Consider the following 12285-nt stretch of genomic DNA (forward strand, 5'->3'; position numbering starts at 1 on the left):
CAGCTTAGAACAGAATATTAAAATACAATAGTCTAGTAAACATTAAAAGCTTCCCTAAACAGGGCTGCCTTCAGATGTCTTCTAAAAGTCTGGTAGTTGTTTTTCTCTTTGACATCTGGTGGGAGGGCGTTCCACAGGGCGGGTGCCACTACCGAGAAGGCCCTCTGCCTGGTTCCCTGTAACTTGGCTTCTCACAGCAAGGGAAGTGCCAGAAGGCCCTCGGCGCTGGACCTCAGTGCCCAGGCAGAATGATGGGGGTGGAGACGCTCCTTCAGGTATACTGGACCGAGGCCATTTAGGGCTTTAAAGGATAGCATCAACACTTTGAATTGTGTTCAGAAATGTACTAGGAGCCGGTGTAGGTCTTTCAAGACTGGTGTTATGTGGTCTCGGCGGCTGCTCCCGGTCACCAGTCTAGCTGCCGCATTCTGGATTAGTTGTATTTTCCAGGTCACATTCAAAGGTAGCCCCACATAGAGCTCATTGCGGTAGTCCAAGCGGGAGATAACTAGAGCATGCACCACTCTGGCAAGACAGTCTGCAGGCAGGTAGGCTCTCAGCCTGCGTACCAAATGGATCTGGTAAACAGCTGCCCTGGACACAGAATTGACCCGCGCCTCCATAGACAGCTGTGAGTCCAGAATGGCTCCCAGGCTGTGCACCTGGTCCTTCAGAGGCACAGTTACCCCATTCAGGGAGTCCCCAACACCTGCTCGCCTCCTGTCCCCCAAAAACAGTACTTCTGTCTTGTCAGGATTCAACCTCAATCTGTTGGCCGCCATCCATCCTCCAACCGCCTCCAGACATTCACTGCCTTCACTTTTGGTGATGCTCTTTACAGACAGTGGCTAATACCCTTAGATAACTAGATGAGAGAGAGAGAGAGAGAGAGAGAGAGAGAGAGAGAGAGAATGGTATATAAAAATTCACTGATTTGTTTTAGAATTTCTGGTTTCATGGGAGTTGCTTTCTCCCGAGTCCTTGTGGATAGGTTGATTTGCCAGCCTCAATAAATAACTAAACCTCAATTGCACTTTTCCCTTCTTTTCTCCCTAATTGGTAGTGAAAGTCAGCGAGCTGCTTTCCCATGGGAAAGCTAAAGGATTAACTATAACTCGCATGTACCAGCATACTTGTACTTATTAAAAAGGCATATTTACAGTGTGGGTGGCCGGATGAGGGGGTTGTGAATTGTAACAACAGCATTTGCAATAACATGGTAGAAAGCAAAAGAAGAGGTTTGCTTTAGCAGTCTTTTTGCTTAGAAAACAAAACCTTAAATTCTTTTTCAAACTAAAGCTACAGCCTGGAAAGAAAGAAGAGCTTCCCTCACTGTAGTGGATGGTTTCCGACAAGGCAAAATCATGTCAGTCTTGCAATTAAAGCTGAACTGCATCTGCTCTCTTTAGGCAAGCAGAATAGGAACTGGGACACAGTCAAAAGCCACTCTGAAGGGACAGATAAGGTGGGGGAGATTTTTATCCAAGAGAAAAAAGAGGGCACTGGAAGGGTTTATCTTAAAATGGTTGATGGGGAGAGAGAAAAGAGAGAGCAAGCTGCTTTTCCCGGATATTAATAAGCTCATTTTCAGGTTCCTCCCCCACCCCAAAGCTACACACTTCAAAGGTTTAGGGAATGAGAGATTTTCCTCCCAGCAAAGTATTAATCTCAATTAATTTAACTGTAACGAAGATTAATGAGCCAAAGAAGGAAACCAAGGTAGATACAATCTGCAGGGACATTTCTTACTGGTCAGCATGGAGAAGAGGTTTGAAACTGGGAAGCATCACAGAAGAATTGGGGCAATGGCTTCCAAACCAGTATCCATGTGTGGCAAAGGCTGGCTCCTGTTTAAACAAATCACATCAGAACAGTAGACAGGGCTTGGCCATGAGATATGGAGTGCCCAGACTGTCACTATTTTGTGGGAGGGGTTCAAATGTACACCAAAAATTAAAGTTTGCACAATCAAAGTGGATTGAAGTGCTCTGTCACCCTAGCAGAACAAACCACTTTTTGTGGTTAAAGAAGCAATAGGTAAAGTCATTGAAAAGTGTGGGGTGAACCAATGGTCAATAAGAAAATGTGCAAACATCTCACAAGGAAATCAGGATGAATGCTCAATGTTTTATAGCCACCCTATAAAAAATCAGAACCCATGCTCGATAAAGGCCAGACATCGTCCAACCACTCTTTTAAGTTTTGGGTGAGGAAATCAGGATGAATGCTAAATAAACAGGTCATCTTGAGGAACCCGTGGCATTCCTCATTAAAGGAAGATCCCTCTCACACCAGGTATTATTTATAATCAGGAAGGAGGAGTTGGAACTCGCAAAACTGACCCCCCCAAAATACTCCCTCTGATTTTCAAGGCTTAGGTCCTAGGGGATAGCTGTAGCCAATACCAGGAACGGGTGGTGCTGTGGTCTAAACCACTGAGCCTCTTGGGCTTGCTGATCGGAAGGTTGGTGGTTTGAATCCGTGCAACGGGGTGAGCTCCCGTTGCTCTGTCCCAGTTCCAGCCAAACTAGCAGTTCAAAAGCATACAAGTGCAAGTAGATAAATAGGTACCACTGTGGCTGGAAAGTAAACGGTGTTTCCGTGTGCTCTGGCATTTGTCACGGTGTCCCATTGCACCAGAAGCGGTTAAGTCATGTTGGCCACAATACCTGGAAAGCTGTCTGTGGACGAATGCTGGCTCCCTCGGCCTGAAAGTGAGATGAGTGCTACACCCCATAGTCGCCTTTGACTGGACTTAACCATTCAGGGGTCCTTTATCTTGACCTTACCTGTAGTCAATAACCAAAAGGAGGTAGATGAAGTGAAGTAAACTGAATGTGGTAGAGAAGGCAGCAGATGGTCTCATACACATTAGGCAATGTAAGACATTCTCTATGAGTAGATCCCTATGGTTTGAGTCCAATGATCCATTCATATGGTGGTGAGCATATGAATGACTGAATATAACAAGCACTCAGGTTGAAAAATAAGTCCTGGAAGCACCATGGTGTTTTTATTAAATGTGAAGGATCACAGCAAACAGAACACTGAAACTGGCACATGTTTTGCCCAATATGCAGCAGCAGTCATGGCTTTTCCATTTAATGGTGCGTTCAACAAGGAGCTGAAGACAATCGAACCTCTCAGAGAAGTATGCCTCTATGATACACATTATAAAGTAGATGTTTGCCATATTCACAGTCTAATTTTTGAAATATCTTAGTGGTTGAAGCAGCCCAGAGCTTCATGGGAAATGAGTGGACCTCAGTACTAGGGAAACACAGCTTTGCCTCCTCCTTCAGAATAATGACCGTAAGGACGACTGTGGAATCGAGCAACCAAGGCATTCTCTTGCTAAATAATATTGTAGTGACAACCAACACAACTTGTATGACTTTAATAAAAGAAGATTAGACAAATTCATGGAGGGGAAAGCCATCAGTGGCTACTAGCCACGATGTCTCTGTTCTACCTCCACTGTCAGAGGCAATATAGTCCTGAAGACCAGCTTCTGGGAATCACAAGTGTACAGCTGGGGAACTGAGGCTGACTGGTAGCTGTTATCTCACTCATGGCTCTCATTAGGTAAAGGTAAAGGGACCCCTGACCATTAGGTCCAGTCGTGGCCGACTCTGGGGTTGAGGCGCTCATCTCGCTTTATTGGCCGAGGGAGCTGGCATACAGCTTCCAGGTCAAATGGCCAACATGACTAAGCCGCTTTTGGCGAACAAGAGCAGTGCACGGAAACGCCGTTCGCCTTCCCGCTGGAGTGGTACCTAGTTATCTATTTGCACTTTTGATGTGCTTTCGAACTGCTAGGTTGGCAGGAGCAGGGACCGAGCAACGGGAGCTCACCCCGTCACGGGGATTCAAATCGCCGACCTTCTGATCGGCAGGTCATAGGCTCTGTGGTTTAACCCACAGCACCACCCGCGTCCCATGGCTCTCATTTCATGCCCTCAATTATTCTCATTACATGGACTCCTTCTTTTCAAATAAGGCACCTCCTCTTTTCCAGTCTTGCTAAGTTCATATAGGCATTTTTCCCTTATTATTTTAATTTTTTTCTATTCTGACTTTCCTCCCAAAAGGAGCCCAAGGCGGTAAACAACAAAACAGCAAGACAATGAGATTTTAAAACATTTAAGCCCCCCTCTTTTTTTACAGACCTGTTTACAAGAACACTTGAAACTATTTTAAGCAATCAAAATCACTCTGGCAGGAGGGGAGAACATCGTGCTGACAATAAGGCTGCTTGTGTTCAGGAGGCATTTTGAACTGATATCCTCCTGTAAAGGAATATGATCCATCCTTTGAAAGAAAATATTATCCATCTCCATTAGCATGAAACAGAGTCAAAGCAATGTAATATCCAAAGGGACTTGAGACTGTTCCCTCAAGGAGATCATGTAAACACAAGAGAGCAAATGAACAAAACAGCCATTAGGCATGAGAGTGCTCAGTCACCTTTTTGTACATATATATATGCAATATAATATCATTTCTTAGCAAACGACTCAGACACTTCCTCCTGGGAAACATTATACCCTCAACAGAAGAGCCACAGGCAGCTGACAGATGGCTACAGGGGAATGACATAATGCCTGGAAAACGCAGGATGAGAGAGACACGATGGGGGAACCAAGTTGCTGATATTTTGACGCAAAGAATGTGAACGGAATCATGGCTGGCCTACAGGAGTCCTCAGAGACCGAAACATTTCAGAGGCAAGTGTGTGCCTGTGCTTGCGTGAATGCCCCAGATTTCCCAAAGGAACAGAAGACGACTCCGTTAGGTGGTGATGGACAGGCAGGTACAGCCGCTGACAATCCACACTCTATTCCTTTTAGTATTAGGAAACTGTAGCAAGGGCATCTTCAAGAGGAGCCTCCTGACAAACCAGAGGACCTATATTCTTGCTGGCCTCCCTCAATTCAGAAAAGGAGCCTGCATGGTGGAGCTCCCAGCAGGTGCGTTGCTGCCACTAACTGGGAGAGGAAGGGCAAAGCAGTGGTGAAGTCAGCAAGCGCAAGCACACTAGCACAGCCAATTTAACATTTCTGTCAGTGGGTCTGCACAGGGCTGTTCTCCCTCCCACCGCACCCTTCCCAGTAATAGTAGTAGTAATAATAATAATAATAATAATAATAATAATAATAATAATAATAATAAAAATCATAATATAATTTTATTATTTGTACCCTGCCCATTTCACTGGGTAGCCCTAGCCACTCTGGGTGGTTTCCAGCAAATATAAAGGCCTAATAAAACATCAAACATTAAAAACTTCCCCATACAAGACTGCCTTCAGGTCCCTCTAAAAGTTATATAGTTATTTTCCTCCTTGACATCTGATGGGAGGGTGTTCCACAGGGTGGTCTCCACTACCAAGAAGGTCCTCTGCCTGGTTCCCTGTAGCTTCACTTGCCTCTGCAGTCTTCAGGAGCCTAACGCTGAAGAATTGTGTGAGGTTCTCTGGGAGGTGGGGGTTTACTGAACTATGGTCTATATAAGGATTCAGTTGGACCTAGACACTAGCAAAGTTAACACCTCGCAGAGCCATCGTAGTAGGACCATGTGATAGAGGCACCAAAAGGACACCCTTTGGATTCCACTGTTTTTTATAAAGTTCTCTCTTTTCTTGACCGTCCAGGTTAGGGTGTTAAGGATTCCATTCATACTCCAATAATGGAGAAGATCTTTGCTGCTTACATGCTGCTTTGTGATTAGAACCGCCGCCGCACAGAACAGCAATGCAGGTCATCACCCTGTGGCTCCTCTGCTGCACTCATAAATCAAGTCACAACTGCTCTGTGACGAAAATACATACATTGTTTGCCACCTCTCCACACTTTAATCCACGCTCAAGGCGGCTAACAACAGGGAAGGAGTCCCCGCCTTGTGGCAGTGGCGGCAGAAGGGGGAGGAGCCACCCAGCATTAAAGCCATGCCGCTGCCGCCACATTCCTGGCTCCTCCGACCTGGTGCGACATCCGGACATCGTCTCACGGGCAACATCATAACATCACATGCATGATGGTTCCCTCTCACTTTGTTCACAAGTTGGCGCCTCTGAGCCACAGCGAGCAATCATCTGGCCGAGTGTGAGGTGCAAACCAGGACAGAGTAGAGACTTAAGAAAGCACAGCATTTCAGCTATGGAGGGAATTATAACGACATGTCACCAAAGAGCTGGAAAGATTAATTTCATTATGAAGCTGTTGAATGTCATTTAACTTACCCTACTATGTTGTTGTTGTTTGTTTAAAAGGTCCATATCTCTCACTTACATAGCAGGCTGATCGTTTTCCATTATATTTTAACTGGCTTCTTTCATATATATATACACTCTCGGCCAGATGATTGCTCGCTGTGGCTCAGAGGCGCCAACTTGTGAACAAAGTGAGAGGGAACCATCATGCATGTGATATATATATATATATATATTTTCTAAGAGAGCCCAGCAAATTTATCACAAGCCAGGAGCCTGTGTGCCATATGGTGCTCATTCCGAGATAATGAAATACCTGCTAAAACACATAATGGCTCTCTTTTGTCAGTGAATGCAAATCCTTTTTGTTATTCATGGGTCTGCTTTCCAATATTTCCCAGGCTGATACTACCAGAGTATGGCTGCTCTGCCCCCACCCCCAAATTGGCAGTGCTCCTCTCCACCACTGGAGGCCAGCAGAGAGACAGCTACATGCCATTCAACAGCCCTCGCCCCCTCGGACACTGCCCCACTTGCATGGGGGAACGGGGGGCGGGGTTAGGACTGCACTGTCAGTCTTCATTGTATACATATTGCTCTGGTTACTGTGTAATATTAAAAACACATTCCCCCCAAATGCTCTAAAGATAAACAATGTTTTAGCAATTTAACTTTTAGTATATCCAATAATGGTCTTCACATCTTATGGGGAGTCACGCTACCCTCCACTTAAACTGTATTCAAGGTACCAGAAGAAAACTTCAATTATTTATTTATTATACCTTTCCTCACCTTCCCCACCCCCAGCCTTTATCACAAATTGACAAATCAGGTGTTCTTAACCAGGGATCCATGTGTGGGCTTTATGGAATCTGTGATCTGAGTAAGGTTGTTTTTAACAATGCAACAAAATAAACTGCATGCATAATTGTGTGTATATATCTTTGTGTACATTTTTTCTGGGGAGGGGGTCCATAGCTCTCACCACACTCTTAAAGAGGTAGACGACCCCCCCCCAAAAAAAGTTTAAGAATCACTGCCATAGATCCATTTCCTATGTAATCACTTATAAGCTATTGCCAAAAGCAAAACAAATTTGAATAAAATGATCACCTCATCGTTCATATGTTTTGCAAGTTGTACTTATAATGATGTGTGCATGCCCCGGTGTGTGTGTCCAGTTGTTAAGAGAATCCTCTAGGACTCTGTTGTTAGGCCACGGTGTTTGCAGTCTCCAGGGCACAATAAACAAGTCTTTGCAACCCTGAGCTGCTTTACATTAAGCACAGCTGAGATCTGACAGCCAGACAGGAGGCATTCCTGTGACAACTGATATGCCATGTAAACTGTTGCAAGCCTCTTCCCAAGGAAAGTCAGCACAGTCAGTCTTCCGGTGGTTGGTTATGGTTTCCACAATCAGAAAAAAAGAGAAATGTTTTGTAATATACAATGAAACTTTAGTACCCCCTTAATCCTTTCACTTCTCACAGTATCATCACATGCGAACCAAACGTTTTTGAGTGTTGGGCCCAGACCAGGAGCAAGTATGGTGAGAAGTAAGTTTACATATCAGTGGAAAGGCATATTCAAGCAAATGTCTTTCTTTCCATATCTGCAAACACAGAGTTATTTATTGTGCAGCTCCCCAATGCATTTGTGAGATGCAGCATCTATTGCTTTGTAACTACAGGAAGTACAAATTAAAGCCACAATCCTCCAAAAGTGCCAGGAACTGAGCTCTCGCCAGTTTGGAAAAGGTTGGCTTTTGGCTGAGCATTCAATGCAGCGGGGGGGGGGGTCGTCCCCACCCCCATTTATCTCCCCAAGTAGAAAAAGCTATGTCATAAGGTGATAGACAATATTAGTCATATTCAAGAGTAGACCGACTGAAATCAACAGAGTATCTTAAGTCCATTGATTTCTGTGCCATTGGCCCACTCTAAGTATGAGTTAATTGGATATCACTCCTATGTTAAAACCAAAACAAATTGGAGGGGAAAGCATGCTGAAAATTCAGTAATGTTCTGCCCATCACGAAACTGTACTCCTGGGGGATTCATTTATTTGTCCTTTTGATTCTGCATTCTTAAACCACACACACCATTTTGAAAACCTTTTAAAAAATTCATTAAGGAACCCTGGAACATCTCTGAAGTGTTTAGACTGTAGCACTACAAATATTTATTTTATTACAGTTAAATCCCCCCCATTTCTCCCCATCATGGAGCCCAAAATGAACATACAGTTTGCAGGCAATCATCCATTCAGGCACTGAGCAGACCCCAAATCTCCTTAGCTCCAACAAGGTGGTAGCCTTAATACCCTTCAGACCACACACCCTGGGACCACGGGAGTTTTGGGACCAGCTGTTTAATGGGAATTCGTGCCGATACGTTTGCATAACTTGCTTAGAGGTTACATGACACCACCTGTTTATTGAGCATCCCCCTAATACATTTCACATACATGTCACCCTAACCACTCCCTCTCAAGGTGGTTGCTTTGCCAATGCACACAGGCAATGCCATAGTAAGAGGCCTTCATACCATAGTAAGAGGCAAAGGTTGCCCCACCTTCCTGTGAGGAATTGCTTTTCCTGCCTACAAGCTGAAATATGGGTAGTTCATGTTATGCCAGTTAAGCGAGCCAAAAGATAAAATAAAAACCCACTCTCCCAAATCCTAGTCTTCACACAATTAACCTGAAAGGAACTTAATGCATTAACCCCAAAGCCCCTATTAATTTCCATTTTTTAAAGTTTATTATTCTAACTCTTCGAATTAATATGGCACTAAATTTACCCTACAAAGGATGGTTTTACATTCCTTTGTAGGAGGAGCAGACTAGAGTGAATTAAAAATGGTTCTGCTAAAATGACTTTATGATAATACGTGACAGTGAAAGATTTGAGCGTATTACCCAGACAGCTGCTCTGCAAACAGAAAAAAAATACCAAGGTGGTTTCAATGACACTCCAAACATTTAAGTTATGAGAATGCTTTTTTTCCCTGTTTAACAATCTCTCCACTGAGAAAAGAAGTGTGCATAGATATAGATATATACACACACATACAAAATCAACTTAAACTAAACATATAACTGCTGTTTCTAAGAACAGGGGGGATAAAAATAAATGTGAAATGGTATAGAAAACATTTTAAGGAGAGAAGGGAAGCCATGTGGGAATTGAAAGAAATGAAAATGCCAACCCATAGCTATACCAACGGACTTCAGAGGCAAGGAATGAGGCTTCACATAGAAGTTAGACTCAAAGGAAGTGAGGCCCAATAGCCAGCATACAAGCAAGAACTTTTCCATGCTGTTACCTGGTATGAGCATTAAAACTTTACTGCTGTATCCAATGTTGCTCCTAGTCAGATCAGACCCGGTGAAGATAACAGACATGACTGACCTAGACCCATTAATTTCAATAGACCTCACCCACACTATACATTTAAAATAGCATCATACTACTAAATAGTTTTGGCTTCCCCCAAAGAATCATGAGAACCATAGTTTGCTAAGAGTGCAAAGAGTTGTTAGGACGCTCCCATTTGCTTCACAGAGCTCCATTTCCCAGAATGGCTTAACAATCAATCCCTGTTCCCAGGGAACCCTGGGAACTGTAGTTCTGTGAGGGGAATAGGGGTACCCTAATAACGCTCAGCACCCATAACAAGCTACAGTTCCCAAGATTCTTTGGGGAAAGTCATGACTATTTGAAGTGTTATGATACTGCTTCAAACCTATAGCAGATACAACCCCCAGTTCTTTAAAGGTAAAGGTAAAGGGACCATGAGGTCCAGTCACGGACGACTCTGGGGTTGCGGCGCTCATCTCGCTTTATTGGCCATGTGACCAGCATGATTAAGCCGCTTCTGGCGAACCAGAGCAGCGCACGGAAACGCCGTTTGCCTTCCCGCTGGAGCGGTACCTAGTTATCTATTTGCACTTTTGATGTGCTTTCGAACTGCTAGATTGGCAGGATCTGGGACCAAGCAACGGGAGCTCACCCCGTCATGGGGATTCAAACCGCCGACCTATTGATCGGCAAGCCCTAGGCTCTGTGGTTTAACCCACAGCGCCACCCGAGTCCAGTTCTTTAGTAGCAACCAATTGCTTCCCCTCTTTTCCCCCCTCTGGCTGGACTTAATCAACTATTTATGTACCAAATGCTTCATGTCTGTTGACTGATTAACAAGGCAAAGAGAGGAATAGACTGAGCAATAGACGACAATCTCCCTATTTACAATCCATCTACCAAACCCCGATTGAAATAGTTCTCTAGCAAGTTTTAAAATCCCTCCCTATCTCTTTAGATGCCACTAATCGCCGAAAGCGATCCTAACAGCTTAAAAGGCCTACATTTTGAGCTCGGGTGATCCAAGGAGATCAGAGCTCTGCGGCTCCATGTATGTGTCAGCACATCCGTCACTCCTGCTGCCACCTTGGCTCTGGGAAGCTGGCAGGGGGATTAGAACTGACAGGCCTCCTGCTCTCTCAAGCAAGAGCAAAAAAACCTCATCCATTTCCTTGCTCCCTGGACTCCTAAGAGCAGGCACAGCCCAAGCAGACAGGGCAGGGGAGGAGCATAATATGCTACCCAGGCTTATCTGAATAAAGCAAAGCATGACGGCTGCTTAGGTGGCTTCTTCTTGCATCGCAATATTTTCTAACATTTCACTAAGACCGCAGCGGCAATGCAGACATTTGAAAGAGACCGTCTCCCCCAGGCAGCTGCTCCGGTGTGTGTGCCCATGGTGTAATGCAGAGGGGAACACAAGGGACTGCTGCTTTAGGACTTTGTTCAGAGCAAAAGAAATGGCATCGTCTGTAGGAGCACCGCACAATTGGATGAGGCGATAATGAGGCCTTCAAGCTCATTTCATAACACGGAGGAAGTCAGAGAATGAGGACAGGTTACTATTCTATGGTTGTCAGCTGATGCTAAATTGGGTATTATGCTATGTTGTGGGCAGCCCGCAGAGGCGGTAGTCGTGGCAGAGGTCGGGCACCCATGGGCACCCACTGAAAAAATGTTGTGGATGCCCGGGTCGCTGGGAGATGGCACCAGTGACTCAGACCTCACTATAATGGCATAACACCCCATCTATGAGAGACCTTCCTCTGTTTTGAGGAAGAGCTTGTCAGTGTTAAAGCTGGCCCAAAGGATTTTGCCCAACAATATTTTACGTGTGTGGTGCTCCTCTGCATCTCTTTTCCCCACCTTTTAAGGAACTGGGATGAATTCCCCCCCACCCCCGTTTTATAAATTTTTAACTATTATGGATAACTCAAAGAGTCCCTTAATGCAAGTCCAAACTTTGAAATGTTATTAGTAGGCTTGCCATACGTCAGGAGAATTCCTGACATGTCCTGGTTTCCAGTTGTAAAAATGGTGTAGGGGGTAATTTTGCCAAATTGGCAAAATGTCAGGGGAAAACCTGGATGTAATGTATGGCAACGTGATGTAAAAAGCAGGGAAAACACTATTTTGGGGGGAGGTTTCCCCATAAAAGCTAAACAACTTTGAAATATGGCAACCCTATTATTAGTAAACTATTGTTAGCAAACTGTTAAGGATGCCATCTTGTGGCTAACGGCTAAATAGTGTTGCACAAAGTATGCCCCCAAAACTATTTGTTATTCCTTCCCGGGCCAACCAGAAACATCTGATGAAGGGCTGTAGCTCAGTGGTAAAGGGACCCCTGACCATTAGATCCAGTCGTGACTGACTCTGGGGTTGCGGCGCTCATCTCATTTTACTGGCCGAGGGAGCCAGCATACAGCTTCCGGGTCATGTGGCCAGCATGACTAAGCTGCTTCTGGCGAACAAGAGCAGCGCATGGAAATGCCGTTTACCTTCCCACCAGAGCGGTACCTACTTATCTGCTTGAACTTTAACGTGCTTTCAAACATCTCATTTGCATGCAGAAGGTCGCAGGTTCTTCTTCTTCCTCTCATTAGCTCAGTCGGTATAGCATGAGACTCTTAATCCCAGGGTCATAGTTCAAGCCCCACGTTGGGTGAAAGATTCCTGCATTGCAAGGACCCTCGTGGCCCCTTCCAACCCT

This window comes from Podarcis erhardii, assembly GCF_964252035.2.
Source record: "Podarcis erhardii genome assembly, chromosome: 12".
In the NCBI taxonomy this organism is placed as follows: domain Eukaryota; kingdom Metazoa; phylum Chordata; class Lepidosauria; order Squamata; family Lacertidae; genus Podarcis; species Podarcis erhardii.